Genomic DNA, 13892 nt, shown 5'->3' with positions numbered 1-13892 from the left:
TCGGCGGCGGTTCCGGGCTGCGGATCGGTGCGGTGAGTGCGTGGGGCCTTGGGACACTGCCGGATGCCAGCTGCCCCAGCGTCCGCAGTGGTGCCGGTTTTGGTGGGTCGCCGCGGCAAACTGGAAGGCGCTCGAGGCGCGGGGTGCGCGGTCGCTTTAAGGCGGCGGCGGGGCGGGGACGGCGGCGGCGGCGGCCGGGCTGGCTGGCGTGGAGCCGTCAGTCGGCAGCGCGGGGCCCGGCGGGTGCGGGCGCGGCGCTGCTCCCTCCTCCCGGTACGAGCGAGGAGGCGGCGGCCGAGGGCCGGAGCTCAGCCCGAACCAGAGCGCGCGGTGAGCGGCAGGGCAGCCCAGCGGGGAGGAGGGCGGCGGGCGCTTTGTTCCGGGGCTGGAGGTGTGGCCGGCGGTGTGGCCCGCTCCGCGCTCCTTCGCCCTGCTGCGCTGCACCCCGGCGCCCGACTCCGGTTGTGCGTGGCCTCTGCTCTCACCAGCCACCCCATCGTAACGGTGTGCTGTGAAGTCGCTCGCCACCCGACCTCAGTGGGGAGGGCCTGGCCACCGCTCAAACAGACTCCTTCGACTGTAGTCACCCCGGGGTTCCTCGGCTGCCCGGGTAAGGACTCAGCGGGGAGGTGGGCGGCGGGGCGGCGGGGCTCTCCTGGCTAAAAATGGCGTTAACTGGGTTAGGGATCTGCGGAGGGGTGGCACACTCATGTAGATAATGAAAGGCAGCTTGCTTCATAAACAACTCTTTACTGTACCCCGAATTCGGGTTGCTGGGGCTCTGGTCACAACTGGGGCCTGCGCTCACACACTTAAGTGACATGGGCCCGGTGTCCCACCATGTGTCAGGCTCAGTGCCAACTCCTGTCCCACCCGGAGGGCAGGAGCACAAACTGAGCGACAGCCCAGTGTGGTCAGTGGGAGAACTCAAGAGACCCTACTCAAGGGTAGGAGGTCCGGGAAGACTCTGTAGAAGAGCAGATATGAACCTCTGCGTGGGCTCTTGACATCCAGTTAGACTCCCCCCCTCCCCCCCGAACTGAGCTGGCCTGGGGCTTGGGGGCAAATTGCAGTCTGGAGAGGGGACAAAGACAGTTTCACCTGAGCGCTGGGACAGCTCCTGGTGGTGGGGAACCTCCTTGGGCTTGTTACAATGGCTTTTGCTCCTCTGGACCATATTAGAGAGCAGACTGATGGGGCTCAGGACTGTGACCTCTAGAGGTATGCCTGGACTGGGTGGGGGTGGGGGCTTTTGTAAGTAGAGAACACTTAAAAGCAAAGCTTACATAGACTGAGCACTTGATAGGGGTTTGCCCATCGTCAGTCAGGGCGCCGGCAGAAAGATGTTATAATGGTGGTCTCCAGAAAGGGGGGGAAATGGACAGACACCCTACCCAGGACAGTGTCGCAACCTGTACTTTTGACCCCGTGTCTGTTCTGGCCTGTTGTGAGTGGGGCTCTCTAGTGCCTGGTTTTAAGGCTAGTGCAGCCGCTGTTGTGCATTTATAGTGCAGCGGTCCCGCATCCTGCAGTGGTGGGCTGAAATGTGAGGTGGCGGCTACAGATATTAATAACCGACACATGTCAGGGCTTAGCTAAGAACAAAGCGCTTTCACTGAAGCAGCTCTTAGAGTTTCTCCTGCCCCCTTTCCCAGAGAAGAAATTTGAGCTGCTAACATTCCGTAAATCTTCTAATTTCCTGTAAATTGCATGTCCCTGCCGACTGGGGCTGAAAATGTTTCAGGCGGGCCATGGTGTTTACTCATGGGTCTGCCTCACACTACCCAGCGGGCAGTTAGCATCTCTGTCTGTGGTTTATGGCATGGTTGGGCCTTTCTCTGCCAGGGTGGGGGGGGGGGTGTGGGCTCTGTGGCTGTGGGGTTTCAAGGTCAGAGTCTTCGGTAGTGGGAGGTTAAGCAAGCCCCATGCTCTGATGGAAGCTGTCACCCCCAGATGTGACCTTGGTTTTTCCTTATGAAGCAGAAAGGCCCTCTGGGAAGGCAGGTGACTGACTGACTACCTTCCAGAGCTGTCAGCCTTGCTTCTGCATGAAGCAGTGTCCATTGGTTGTACTGGAACTCACTGTGTAGACCAGGCTGGCTGGAACTCACTGAGACCTACCTACCTTTGCCTCCTAAGTGCTGGGATTAAAGTCACACACCAGTACACTTGGTTGCACTTATAAGATTTGTGTGTGTGTGCGCGCGCACGCGTGTGCACGTGACAAATGTAATTTTTACTAGTTTCAGTCACAGATATTTTACACTGTTTTATAAAGTGACAGGTCCACACCCTCCCCCAGGTTGGTCCTTGATTTCCAGTGAGCCTCAGGAATTACAGAGGACTCTAATGAATTGAGCCCTTTGAGTGACTGGTCCTGACATCATGTGTTTACCAGTCTCTTGGGTCTACTGAATTTACAGGACATTGTCATCTCTATGCTATATTTGACACACGTTGTTGTCGTTGAAATCTTGTCTACCGATGAAAAACCCCCAAACAGTGTGCCACCCTGGAAGTAACCTGAAAAGTCACTGCTCCCAAGTATTATGTTGTTTGTACAAATAGTACTAAGTGGGAACTGGTCCTTGTGCAATGCTGGAATGTGCTCTAGTGTCTGTCTACAGGGTATGAGTGCAGGCATGATCCAGCTATGGGGTATCATCACCTTTTTATGGAGATCAGAAAATCAAAGGAGCTGGATGTGAGCTCCTTGCAATTTGGAACACCTAGTAGGTGCTCTTATGCAGTTGCTGAGCAGAGCATTTTGTTGATAAGACTCTGAAGTTTTATATGATGCCTCTGGGCCCTATGGTCCAAACCCATAGGGATGCATTGGGTTGCAAGCAACAAAACTCAAATAACAATAGGCTAGACAAGGCTCAGTTCTCCCAAAGACACCCTTGGTTCCTGTGAGATCTACTTCCAGCAAGTTATTGTGTGGGGCAGGTAGCCTAGGAAGCTGAGGCTCTGGAGTTTAGAGTCATAACTTGCATGATCTTGAGACACCACTTTTTAAAATATGTGTATGAGAAATCAGAGAACGTTGGTGTGCAGAGTTGAGCCCGTGTGTTGGTTATTTCACTTGTCACTGTGACAAAATGTCTTACAAAAGCAACTTACAGAAGGAAGGGTTCATTTTGACTCGCAGTTTGAGAATACAGCGCCTCCTGACAGAGAATGCTGATGAGAATGCTTGGTCACACTGCATCCATAGTCAGAGAGTGGAGAGATGAATGCTGGCCTTCCTCTTGCTTCCTCCTTTTTTATTTAGTCCATTGAATGGCATCGGCTGCATTCAGGGAGGTATACCCTTCTGCATTAAACATGTCCTGAAACACCCTCACAGACATGCCCAGAGGTTAGTCTCTCAGGTGGTTCTAAATCTCATCATGTTAACAAGATTAGCAGTCATAGCATATGATGCAGGGTGGTTAGGAATCTCTGAAAGTGAGCCACGGATTGGCCCTCCTGCTCTAATGCCCATTGCTTCGGCATTGGTTTTTGGAGACTGTTGTGTGACCTAGCCAGGTACTGTTCTTCTCTAGAACAGCCTAAAAGGACAGAGATGGTGTCCTCAGCCTGTAGCTTACACTGGGAAGTTTCTGAGAAAGGGAGTTATGTTGTTACTGCAAAGCCAAAGGCCAGGCTGAGCCCATTATTACCTGCTGTGCAACCCAAGATGGTGTCTCTTATCCTCTAGGTAACATTCTTATTCCTTGAGAGTGTCACCCCACCAGTACTCCTTGGCTTGTCTTCCACACCCCCACACTCCCCAGAGAACCTTTCTGGTTGGCCTGTGTGCTCCAAGATCATTTTCTTCTGGCGTTTCTCTCATAGAAGTCATGGGGCAACCTTGTGAATTTATCCTGTTACTGTCCTTTCATATTCTTGGCAGCTCCATTAGACTGGCTTGAGGATAGCCAGATGGCCAAATGAAAATATGGGTCATCCCCAGCTGCTAAGGTGACACATTGGATCCCAGAAGGACGTATTCTCTGTCTGGAGAGCTTGACATGAGACTGCCTCTCAATGGATGAAAGTCACAATTTATATTTGGGTTGTTCCATTAGTGAGATTTTGGAAATTGCAAGAATGGAATTGATTCTGCAGCAAGGAGTGATGGGTTAAACTGGGCAGGATAGGGAGCTCTAAGGTTAGTCCTATTACTTTGAGACTGTCTATAGGGCCTGGGTGGATCCTGTGCACGGCAGGCCCCGGCTGTCTGTGGCTTCTCTGCCCAGAGTTGTCATGGGGATTAGATGAAATACACAGATGAAATATACTGATAGAGAGGGCCACAAGAATAAGAGCATAATCAGGGTTGTAGCCATCTCAAATAACCGAATCCTGACCCAGCAGGCCCCTTCAGAATATTTAGTGTAAAGTCACTCCCGGCAGAACCATTTCTCATCATGATGGGAGAGGTAATTTAAGATGTGGTTCAGACAAATCTCTCATTTGAATAGTTGTTAGTATGATATACTAAAAAAAAAACATACAAGCAGGCATCAAATCAGACTAGTTTTTTTTAATGGATATTTTTCTCAGATTAATGCTTCAAAACGAATTTAGAGCCAGGTGTGGTAATACAAGCCAGTAATGCCAGCACCTGAGGTAGAAGCAGGAAGATCAGATTAAAGTCACCCTAAGATACATAGCAAGTTTGAGGCCAGCTTTGGGTCACAAGAGACTGAAAAACAGTTAGATGGCTCAGTAGGTAATGGCACTTGTTGCCGAGCCTGTTGACCTGAGTTCCCCTGGGAACCACATGATAAAAGGATAGAACTCCCTCCTGCGATTGTCTTTTGCCTCTTGTGTGCACATGCACACACCCACGAGCAGACTTAAGTAAACAAATAAAATCAAAGCAAAAAGAAAAGAAAATACTTTTAGAAAGTATATCTTAAGGTAAAGATTAATAACAGTTGATCAGTGGACAGACATGGCCCCAGTGGGAAGCTGACCCCTGTGTAGAGGTAGGAAGCTTTCCACAGAGGAGTCCTTCCGTCTGTGACAGCTTTGCCTTCAGGTGGACCCTTGAAGAGGTGGCACTCACTGCCCCTGAGGTTAGTCTGTTCCACCGGGGAATCTGTTCATTGTCTCAGAGTTCTTTCCTTTCACCCCTTACCCTGTCCCCTACAAGCCACTCAGTTGTGTGTTTTATGGAGTGGGCAGTTTTACTTTCTTCAACTTCTCCTCAGTGGCTTGGTTTAAAGATATCCTACCTGGATGACCATCTATACATCCACCCATCTGTTCATCTGTCTGTCCATCCATCTGTCCGTCCATCGGTCCACCTGCTCACCCATTTACCTGCCCATCTCCCCTCAGCAAAGACCCGTGGACTTGCCCTGTTCTGCACACTTCGTGTCTGCCATCTCTGAACCTCAGAATGACCACTGGGTGCTGTTAGCCTTTTGCTCTTTGGAAACCAGGATTCAGGAAGGCTAAGCGGGTCCCCGCCATCACGAGCTTAGAGATGCTGTGCCAGGGAGGAGTCTGAGCAGTTCTATTTCAAGCATGTGCTACTTCTGCTGTCTCTGCTGTTCCCAGAACTGGAAGACCAGACAACCCAGTCCGTTCTCTGCTGGTGCTAGGAGGTCTGATTCTACATAACCAATACCATGGGGCCTTTTGAGGAGAGTGGGTGGAGTACCTTTTGCATGAAAACACCGTAGGCGGCAGAAACCTCAAAGATAAGCCTGTGGCTGATTCACACAGGTAGAGAGAACTGACTGGCAGTAACCCTGACTCCATTAATCCAACAACCACCTATGAACCCCTAAATCACTTTCTCACTTTATGGTTTTAACTTTGAAAAGAAAAATGTAAAGGATAATGTAATGAACACCATGACTCAGGATGAACAGGTGTGACCATTTTCTCTGCATTTGATCCTCCCAGTGATAACACAGGACTTAAAACCAGAGCCCCGTCATTTGGCCAGATGAGTTTGGGCCCAGGAGGAGCCTGGTGAGGGCTGTGCCTGGTTTCCAGGTTTTAGACCTCTGTTTGCCCTCATACCCAGGGAATCTACTGAAAATGCTAGTGAGGCCTCATACCCAGGTAACCCACTGAAAATGCTAGTGAGGCCTCATACCCAGGTAACCCACTGAAAATGCTAGTGAGGCCTCATACCCAGGTAACCCACTGAAAATGCTAGTGAGGCCTCATACCCAGGTAACCCACTGAAAATGCTAGTGAGGCCTCATACCCAGGTAACCCACTGGGGATGCTGACGGAAGCTCCATCTGTGACCACACTGGGAAGTAAGGTGTTGTGCACTGTTGGGTTTTGACCTTTCTCAAAGGTCTTTTTCAAATGTGTCCATCTGTTCATTTGTCTTCACAAACATCTGCCTTGGTCACTGAGTTTCAGAGTAAAATTTAGTTCTAACCCAGCTGTAATTTAAATGGAGACTAGAGGGGGTGGTTTGGAAAAGACAGAAAAGCTATGACTTTCTTTTTAGAATCTGATAATTTGTGACGTTCATCTTAAACAATCATTGAAAAAGTCCTTAGTAAATTCCGAACTGTAGGAGTAAGTTGGGCACAGAGGTGCATGCTTGTAACCCTGTTACTTGGGAGGTTGTGGCAGGAGGATCAGGGGTTGAAGGCCATCCCAGCTACATTTCAAGGCCAGTCTGGATTACATGAGACCCTGTCTCAAAACAAAAGTATAAGGCTCAGTATAGTGGCTCACAATGTTAATCCTAGCCCTTGGGATACAAAGGCAGGTAGATCTCTGTGGATTCAAAGCCAGTGTGATCTACATAGTGAGTTCTAGGACAGCCAGGGCTCTGTAGAGAGACCCTGTCTCAAAACACAAAACCCAACAAACCAAAGTACAGTACTAGCTTTAAGGAAGCTGACAAAGTCGAGTGGAGGCACTCTCTGATCCCCAGTTCTTCATGTTCCTGTTTTTCCTTCAGAATGAGCCCCAGGTGCCTCATAGGGGATTCTCAACCCTGCCAGGTGGGGATAGCCAGCTCTTCAGTCGCAGAGGGTGGAAGCGCCTGGTGATGACTGGAGGCAACCTCTTCTTTCCACCCACAGGCTAGCGTTCAGCTTGGGCTTGAGTAAGAACAGCAGAGAGCGACTTCATAAAGCTGCTGTAGAGATACAGAAGGTTCTGGAAGGCCTTCCTTACTGGCAGATTCTTTTTCCGATGCGTCACTAGTGGGGCTGAGATTCGAACTAGTTTTGTAATATGCCACAGGGACCTGGGGTGGTCCTGAAACCCTCATGAATTGGTGAGGGTGAAGCTCCTGTTTTTTGAGTTGCCAGCAAGAGGTCACACTTCTGGAGCCTTCTCCATCTGATGGAGATGCTACAAAAGTCACCAAGGCTGAGAGTGGAGACCTCAGAAGAACCTAGGGTTTGTCTTACTGTATACAAGGGGCACCGGTGAGAGTAGCCACATATAAAACTAAGTTCTATTTGACTATACAGAAATGTATGGGTGTGTTGTGTCTACAGACCCAACTTCTAAAGAAAAGTTTGGGTTCACAAGAACCTATGCCACATATTGTGTGTTGGGTTGCCCACAGTGTATCCCAAGCACTGAGATTAAAATATCTGTAGTCAAGTGACACTGTGTGTGAATTGGTAGAATCACCAGTCACGGGGAGGGAACTTGGGGGAACCACCTAACTCTTTAAGAGCTGATCATTTAGGGGAAAGTTTGGGGCAGGCTCTCGCCTCCCAAAAGTGTTACATTCATTTCAAAAGATGAATTAATTTCAAGTATTTACCGTCCTTCTTTTTTTCCTTTAGAATTTCAACACACTTTCTGGAAAATTCTCCCCTTTTTAGATAATCACAAATCCACCTCTTCATGCTTGAATTAATACCAGCAGAAACTGAAGCTCCAAGGGAGCGATCAGAGCAATGCATCTTTCTCAGCCAGGGACATCCTCTTAAGAATCGTGCCCAAAGTCCAAAATAGCCCCTTGTCCTGTGCTCTTGTAAAACCTGCTTTATCAGAGATGAGGAAAGAAGGGTGGAGACACTGTCCCAATGCCTTGGGGACATACGCTTTTTAAACCGTTATATAAGATACGTCTCCTCAGCCATCCTTCCACACCCACATTCCTCAGGTTGATATTCTTGGCAAAGAGTGGGAAGGTCTCCCACTAGGCACACCAAGCCCTTTTCCCACTGAGGAATTCAGGGGCTACAAAGGTCAGGTGCCCTCTTGGCATTTAAGGCCAGCAGGCTTCCAAGTCTCCTGTCCACTACACTCAGTGACCAAAGATCCACCCACCGTCCGTGGATTGTGGCCTGAGTCCACTTATCTGGGACTGGGTGGGTGTTTCCTGCATGTTTAAGATTTTATGGAGGAAATAAAAATAAAGGAACAAAGCCTTTGTTTTATTTCTGGACTCCGGCGGGGATGGCTGGAAGGATGGAAAGGGGTGCAGGAACCGGTCACTTGGCACCTTAACAAAATAACCATTCTAATAGGAAAAGCAGCTCACAGGGACGGTCTATTTAGGGTTGGTGTGGGTGAATAGGAAAGACGGGCAGCGGGTTTGGAGAGAGCCTGCGCATGGGTGGAATGGAATAGGACAGGGTGGAGTGGCATTGCCCTAGGCAGGGTCTCCAATAGTGCCAGGCAGGGGTCTGGGGCCACCCGACTAGGGTTCCGAGCAGGCAGCCTACCCTTAAGGACTCTCTGGTTTGTCTTTCTTGGAAGAAGACCCTGCTCTAATTTCTGCCACTCTGTTCTCTGTGAGATCTTAAGTGAGTCCCCTACTTCTGTGAGCCTCCCTTCCAAACATAATAGAAGAGCTGCCCCAGCCCCCTCCTCTCTGTCTTTCCCCGCTGGGTCAGGCCTGCATTCCATATGTGTGGGGAGATAGGTACCCAGCATTTCTCGGGTCTTCCCGGAGGATTTTCTCCTTACTTACTGAATTTCTTCAAGGGTACTGTTTTTTAAAAAGTTGCCTGGGACTGGAGAGATGGCTCAGTGGTTAAGAGCAACAGCTGGTCTTCAGAAGACCAGGGTTCAATTCCCAGCACCCACATGGCAGCTCATAACTGTCTGTATCTGGCACCCTTGTACATACATGCAGGCAAAGAAGTTAGTGCATATAATTAAATTAAGAAAAAATAAAGTCCTTAAAAGTTGTCTAAGCACCAGTGAAAACCCCTAGTACCCACTATTTCTGAGTATTTGAGGGTGAGGACCATGCCTACTGGCTGTCTGACCTCCAGTGTCAGCCACCTACTGTGCCTCACATGAGGATGTGACTACAGTAGGCTTGGATTATTCACTCCCTAAGCCCTTCCCGACTACTACTGTGTTACACAGCAGGCTTTCACCAAGGGCTTAGAGGAAAAGGGATTGCCCATGGCTCAGAAAAGCCAGAGGTAAAGTTGAGTTACATTCATCCTCTTCTTGCTTGGTCATTCCCTTGGAGAATTTCTCCAGTGGTTGACTCTCTCTCAAACCTAACTTACTACAGCTTCCCAGGGACCAGTTTTCCTGGACACTTTCAGGATCCCAGAACTAACAACCCCGCACTTCTGTCACTTGATTGCAGAGCTGTGATGACAGTCTCTTCTAGATTAAGCCTGAGTCCAACCCTCTAAATCCAAAAGGGCCATTAGAGCACTTCTCTAAGCAGAATTCAGTATGCTAGATGAGAACACGGGTGCTGTAGGGTGGTTTCTGCCATCGTTAAGGCTAGTGTAAATTCTAAAGTCAGGCTGTCTCTCCTGTGCTCCTGTGACCAAACCAGGAGTGGATTTATTTTTTAGCGTCACTGAGAGGAGCAGAAATGATATGGGACCATAGATGGTCACTGAGCTCCGCAGGGAAGTCACCCTACAGCATATACAACTAAGCACTAAGTACCAGCCTGTGAATTGTGGTCAAGGTAGATCGCAGGGTGCTCTGGGAGGACAGAGCTGGAATCTCACCAGGTCTAAGCCACGTTAGGAGTCAGGGCAGTATATCATGGGGCTTAGGAAGTGGTCGGGGTTTAATGAGCAGCTGTTATAATGATACTCCCAGGCCACAGGCCTCAGCCTGGTTCTTCTTCCAGCTGGTTGCTGCTGTCACTCACCAACAATAGCTTTGCACGGTTGTTAATTTGCTGGTGATTATACAGCTAGCAGAGGGGCAAGACTGATTTTTTTCCATGACAAGTTCTGTATCCCTGACTGACTTCAGACTTGTTATGTAGCCAAGAATGACCATGAATTCAGATCTTTCTGTGTCTGATTTCCAGGTTTTGGGACTTTGGATGTAAGCTTTTGTATGGTCTGTGCAGTACTGAAGACCAAACCCAGGACTTCATGAATGCTAGGCAAACACTCTACCGATTGAACTACGATTCTAGCCCCTAGATGAATGACTTTGAATGGAAGTGCTATAGAAAGCAGAGGGATCTAAGTGTGGTGGCACATACTTTTAATACCAGCACTTGGGAGGCGGAGGTAGGTGGATCTCTGTGATTTTGAAGCCAGCCTGGTCTTCATAGTGAGCTTAGGAGAACCACCATGTGTGAGTGGCCACCCAGTCAGTGCTGACCTTTGGTGAGCCTTGCCCTTGGGTCTAGAGCAGTCTGCCTGTTCTTCCTTTCCCTTCCAAATCAGATCTGCTTGGTTAGGAAAGCAGAGGAAAAACAGGAAAGCAGAGAAAAATATGGAGCTCAGAGGGCGAGATGTAGCAAGTGACCCCCTGCGTTTTCAGCTAGAAAGCTTAAAACCCTGGGTTTGGAGGGTTGCTGAGACAGCACCCTACCCTGCCTTGAGCCTTGATTGGATGCTCAGAGCCAGGCAGCTGGTCCTCCTCCCTGGGCCAGTCCACAGGCCTTCACACAGGAAAATCCCATCAGCCCCTTCATTGCCATGCCCAGCTCCTTTCCAGGAAGTTTCCCTTTATTTGGCCCGTGCATCTGGTTACTCTTTAAAAATGGAAATTAGCTTGCCTCACCCTACCTCTGGGAAGGGCCTAGTCCTCATTTCTTTCTTTTTCGGTCAAGCATAAAACATGTTCACATTCTTTGATAATGGCGTTTAATGTTTTGAAAATAAATGAGGGAAACAAAATGCTATTTGAATGTGCCTTTTGCCCTCACCTCCCTGGGTCTGAGCCGCTCCTGAGGCAGGCTGTGTACCCTCTCTGTGGAGAACACACCCCTGGAAATTTCCCTTCAGGCTGAGGAACCCTGTCACTGTATGGGGTCAGGTTCCATTGCTTTCATCCTTTGGCTCTTTGTAGCCAGATGCAAGCCAGGCTAGCAGTGAAAAGAGTCATCTGTCCCCAGGCCACCACAGCCCTGGGATTGTATACATGCTGGAAAGAGCCAGGGAGGTGGCCATTGATCCAGGACAGAGCCATTATGAGGTATGGGGGTCATTTTTTTTTTTGGCTTATACAATGAAAACCTTTTAAATTGATGGTCAGCATTCTAATTTATTTTTTATGTATGTCTATGTAAGGGTGTCAGATCCCCTGGAACTGAAGTTGCTGACAGTTTCTAGCTGCCATATGGGTGCTGGGAATTGAACCTGAGTCTTCTGGAAGAACAGCCAGTGCTCTTAAGCACTGAGTTTTCTCTACAGCCCCAATGGTCAGTCGGTATTTTAAAATCTCACACAAAACCCTAGACCTCTGGTTGCTCTAAAAAGGAAAGGTAGAGGCAGAATAAGCAAGCTCCAAGTCAGCCTCGGCCATTCAGTGAGACCCTGTCTCAAAAGGCAAACCCAACAAAACATCTGGCCTGCTGTGGCACTCTCTAGCTGCAGGTGTCAGCTGGGCCAGTTGAAGGTCTGCCTTCAGCCCCCTTCTCCATGCTAGCAGTGGGCCCTGGTAGAAGGGGCGGCACAAAGGGACATGCTCCCTAAAAGAGGCAGTGTGGCCGTGTGGCCAAGTAAGAGCTTTGTGGTGAGACCTCAGCCAGACGTGCACCAAGCCACAGAACCCTGTCCTTAAGGCCTCTGCCTGAAACTCCATAGACTGAAACATAGGACTCCATGGGGCTCAGAGAAAGAGGCCTTTTTGAGGTTCAGTCAGAAGGGCCTGTGAAGACAGAGGCAGCTCCTCAGAGTGCTGGAGGGAGTTCAATCGGAAGGTCCTTACTGGAAGGCTGACTGTGGGCGCTGGCATTCTGTAGTCTGGACACTGTCCCTGACCCTGAGGACGCCCTGCGACGCATTAGTGGGAGCAGAGACTGTATTGGGGAAGGAGTGCTGAACAGCTGAGGGAAAGCCCGGAAGGCCTCGTCTGTTCAGAAAGCGGAGATTCTCATGCACAAATTTCCAGGAGGGTCTTTGTGCTCAAGGGCACTAAAGAGTAACAGTGCCCAAGGATTGGGAGGACTGTGCTGGAGGAGGGAGCCCAAGCTGGGAGCAGACTGCAGCCACTGAGGCAAGCCGCTTGCAGCAGAGGTCCTGGACCTTGGCTTTGGTTTTGTGGTAAAAGGATGAAGTGAAGGAAGAAAGCAGAAGAGAGTTAGTTTGGAGTGAGAAGGTGGGAGAAGCCTGCCTGAGTCAAATGACCCTTTCACGGGGGTTGTCTGAGACCATTGGAAAACACAGATATTTACATTATGATTCGTAAGAGTGGCAAATTGCAAAGTAGCAACAGAAATAATTTTACGGTTGGGGGTCCGCGCAGCAAAGGGAGGCAGCATTAGGAAGGTTGAGAGCCCCGCTGTGCTGGCTGAATCTATCTAGCCTGAGCATGGCTGAGTTGGATGGGGCTGTGGAGTAGCAGTGAGAGAGGCTGTAAAAGAGTTCAGCTGAGGGAGAGCAGCAGGCGGGGCAGGACTGGTGTGGAAAGCCCTCAGTGTGGGGAACCCTCCCTGGGAAGTGACCACTAGGGTGACCTAACCCGGTCACATGCAGATTCCTGTGGTTGGCTGGAGAAATCTGTCCCTTCTCTGCAGGTGAGACTGCCCCAGTACTAGGGAAATAGTAATTGATTCCCCCGCCCCCAGGGACTGAGAACAAGGATTTTAAAGCAAACCAACGACATCTGCTGTTCCTCTCAGCTGCCCTCCAGCCGGAGCCCCGCCCTCACAAAGCCTGCACAGTTCCTCACCTTTGGACTGAGATCTTCCCGTTCCTCCTGTCCTTGATGAGGTACTGGGCACACATTGAGAAGCAGAGCTTCTGAGGCCAGGTGAGACCTCTAGCCTAAAGGCCGCATGGGTCCTGAGATACTGAGGCCCCTGCTAACCCCTCAGCTCTAGGAAGTGAGACAAACTAGTAGTCTTGCAACTTGGCCAGGACTTGGGGGCAAAAACCTCAGACTCTCCATTTACTAACCTTTGGGCAGATGCCTCAGTATCTCTGACTCTGTCTCCCCTTTGATAAAATGGAGTAGCAGCCCTCCCTTGGTTTCTGCCACTGGACCTCACATGGTTAACTGTCTCTTTTCCTGTCCGTCTGGACTGTCTAATCTTTCCCTAACCCTGCTGGTCTCCTCTAAGCTTCCAGTACTTTGAGTTTGTATTGTGCAATCTTTCCAGCCTCACACACACTCTGCTGGGATGTGTCTACTGTGTAATCTCCCTGTGGCCATCACAATGAGATGGAGGCCCTGTGTCACTGGGCAGCCGTGCAGCAAGCCTAATTGCATGATTGTGTTGGCCTGCGGGTAGAAAGGATCTGTGGGCCTCCAGCATGTGCAGGCTCACCAGAACCTCACCTGCCCGCCCTGCCGCCCTGGCCACTGGCTCCCTTATCTTCGGCTGTTTCTCCAGCAGCACTGTCTGCTGTTGCACAGCTCTGAGTATAAAGGTGTAAAGATGAAGATCCCTGGTTTCTGTCCCACCCTTACTCTCTTAGGCAGGAGAAAGGATGGGTGGGGCTGGCATGCAGAGGAGAGAGAAAAGAGAGGAGCAGGAAAAAAGAGGAGAGGAGGATTCGAGG

The 13892-nt window shown here is 49.9% G+C and overlaps 1 protein-coding gene across 3 annotated transcripts in view; it reads left to right on the top strand.

Moving 5' to 3' along the window:
- Positions 1-208: 208 nt before the first annotated feature.
- Positions 209-13892, top strand: part of Mras (muscle RAS oncogene homolog) — a 48312-nt gene continuing 34628 nt past the window's right edge. Inside the window, exon 1 of one of the 3 annotated variants that reach the window (XM_005072003.4) lies at positions 209-330. The gene's annotated coding sequence lies outside the window, so the exon portion shown is untranslated. Of the gene's footprint in view, positions 331-358; positions 611-12985; positions 13141-13892 lie in introns of those variants that run through there. The other 2 variants (XM_013114944.3, XM_013114945.3) reach the window with 2 other exon arrangements.

This window comes from Mesocricetus auratus, unplaced genomic scaffold (assembly GCF_017639785.1).
Source record: "Mesocricetus auratus isolate SY011 unplaced genomic scaffold, BCM_Maur_2.0 Super-Scaffold_100691, whole genome shotgun sequence".
In the NCBI taxonomy this organism is placed as follows: Eukaryota; Metazoa; Chordata; class Mammalia; order Rodentia; family Cricetidae; genus Mesocricetus; species Mesocricetus auratus.
Note: the sequence above shows the minus strand (reverse complement) of the source record. Positions and strands in the feature narration are given on the sequence as shown.